Here is a 2,816-nt window from a genome sequence, read left to right as displayed (position 1 = left end):
ATATATTCTTTATGTTCTTAATATGTATGTCAAATTTTGATTAAATTGAATGTTATTTACTATTTGATCAATAAACTTATTTTTTATGCATAATTTTAAACCACGAAAACTTGAAATTTAAACATTTAATTAATGACACAAAAATTGATCTTTGATTTTCTTGAAATTTTGCAAACATGAAAGATATAATAAGAACATGCAATCTAACGAATTTCCAAATTCACACTCAATAAAAAGATATAGAAAGAGTTTAAAGAGTTTCTCTCTAAACTAGTTTAGAGATAAATTTTTTCGCTTATAAATAACTTATTCATTTACAAGCCTAATATCAATTGTCACTAGACCTTGGAAGCCTCAATTTAGAATTTTAATCAACATATTAAAGTTTGTGCTTATGTCGAATGCTCTTCAAACGAAATGCTGAGCAGTTGAATGTTCAAATTTGTAACATACCAAACAGTTCAATTTGATGAGAAACCCACTAGCCAAGATCAGCTAGCAAGCCTAGCATATATATTAATTAAACAAACGTATATGATTTACACACCCTTCCATAATTCTCAACTATAAGCATTTACAGTATATGTCTGGAATAAATTAATATTGGTATTATTCACACCAAAAAAAATTTTCCGCAATGCGAGTAACATTGCACCATCTACATTCTACCATCAAGAGTGCAGTAACTAGGTTCTACCTCCCAGACATTAGATTGGCTAGAGCATCATTTTTATAAAAGGAACCGACGTCCCAATCCTCAGTTGTGGATGAAAGTGTCATTAAGGCAACCACGATAGATCTCATACTTGGCCGTAGTTGCGGATTCTCTTGTGTACACGCTTTGGCAAGTTGGGCCACCTGCAAAAAAAACTCTTTTATTGGAAATGAAATCATAAAGCCAATAATGGTAGGGTTTTTGTATGAGATGTTTCACCTTCCATACTGAGTCAAGTGGGTAGTCATCTCCAAGCCGAGCATCAACTACTTTACGTAGGTCCTCTCTAGGATTGGGCTGACTAAAAACGTCTTCAAACTGTGACACACAGAATACACAATAAATGTTCGTCCAAGTTTTCTTTCCCAGAAAGTGGTACCAGACAGGGAAAGCCTAATAAAAGCTTCATATCAAGCTGATAGGCTCGGAACAGTAGAGAGAAGAGAAGGTAGGAGGTGTGTGGGGGGGGGGGGGGGGGGGGGGTGTTACTTAGAGGGATGGCAAGAAGATTACCAAAGCAACAAGGCCATGGATTCATGAGCAGAACTATTATCCTTGAACACAGCTTCCTTGGCTGAAATAAGTTCATAAAGGACAACCCCAAAGGCATATACATCAACTTTGGAAGAAACATCTCCGTACTGAGCATATCTGCACACAAGAGAGGTAAAATTCAATCCATTCTTTACAGACAAAAACATAGCTAAGGCTTTTCCTCATCTATTAAGGAGCCCATGGGATCAATTAATAATCAGTAGCAAACTCATCTCTTTGAAACCTACTTCCAAGGAGAACATCCGCAGCAGTACCAAGGATAATATTTCAGAAAAGGTAAAATGCATACCCCAGCAGCTAAAACCCTACGTTCAAATTCTCACTAAAGAAGGGTCTCTCACATTTCTGATGGCAGCTGCCAGGTGCCATTAACCACTAGTGAAATTTCACAAACCAGCACACCTAAATAGTAGATATGTATCTAAGGTTGGATGTTGATTATCAATCAAACACAATTTCCAAGCCCCTTGGTCAGTAATTTATAGACTGGAAGAATCTGGTAGAAACTTATAGATAGCCACTTGTGGAGCCTATATATGGTCCAATCTAGCAGCTTGCTTCCACCAAAACATCCAAATCCATCTCTCATAGCTGAATTTGCTACTCCTTTAATACAAAGAAAGAAAACTTACTCAGGTGGCATGTATCCAAATGTTCCCACAAGACGTGTGGGGAGTGATGCACCTCCAACTTCGGTCAGTTTAGTTAATCCAAAATCTGCAACCTACAGTGCAAATATTTCAGTACAACAATGGGAATAAGCTTTTGAAGATCTCATAGTAAAAATAAAGGTACTAATGCAACCTTTCCATGGAAGTTCTTGTCAATCAATATATTTGCTGATTTAATATCACGATGGATATAAACAGGAACAGTATGCTCATGGATATATTCAAGACCTCTGGCTGAATCAAGGGCAATTTGCNGTAAAAAAATTTGTAATTAAGTATTACATTCTTTAATTCTTTCCTTTAGAAAAATAGATTAATTATTCCCTTATAAAAAATCGATTCTTTCCTTATAAAAATAATAAAATAATATGCTAACACAAACCCATAGGTAGCCTATTAGGCTCAACCCGATAGCCTAGCTAGCTAAAGACAAAATGGGCATTGCCCATGGGTCGAGGTTTCTCTTTTGGCCCAACTCAACTCGGCCCATTGACGACCCTTAGGTATAGTCTTCTTAGGTTGCCAAAGTTTATAGGATATTAAATATAATATTAAATAATAATAAATGATTTACCATATACATTTTTTGTTGAACTTTAAATGGTTTACCATATAGGAGTTGTAATTACTTTCACACAATTAACATTGCTTACTATTGTAAAGTTCCACAGAACTAATAAATTAGGTACCAATTAACTAATAAACTATAGTAATTGTAAAGGCAAAAAAGTATTAAATGCATACACTCCATAAATGAGTACAATGATGTAGTTCCCCTCTCATAGTAATTGTGGGACTAAGACCCATAATTATGTAAGATGAGAGAGTATAACATTATTGTACTCTCATAGTATTATATATTTACTTTTCATAGA

General features: G+C 35.1%; 1 non-coding gene across 1 annotated transcript; it reads right to left on the bottom strand.

Moving 5' to 3' along the window:
* Window positions 1–465: 465 nt before the first annotated feature.
* Window positions 466–2,189, bottom strand: LOC111999191 (uncharacterized). The gene is made up of 5 exons (XR_010632479.1): window positions 2,075–2,189; window positions 1,903–1,994; window positions 1,229–1,366; window positions 935–1,033; window positions 466–858 (listed from the first exon to the last, which is right to left on the bottom strand). It is a non-coding gene; the product is annotated as an uncharacterized LOC111999191 (transcript).
* Window positions 2,190–2,816: the final 627 nt, after the last annotated feature.

This window comes from Quercus suber, unplaced genomic scaffold (genome assembly GCF_002906115.3).
Source record: "Quercus suber isolate HL8 unplaced genomic scaffold, Cork oak 2.0 scaffold_290, whole genome shotgun sequence".
NCBI lineage: Eukaryota > Viridiplantae > Streptophyta > Magnoliopsida > Fagales > Fagaceae > Quercus > Quercus suber.
Note: the sequence above shows the minus strand (reverse complement) of the source record. Positions and strands in the feature narration are given on the sequence as shown.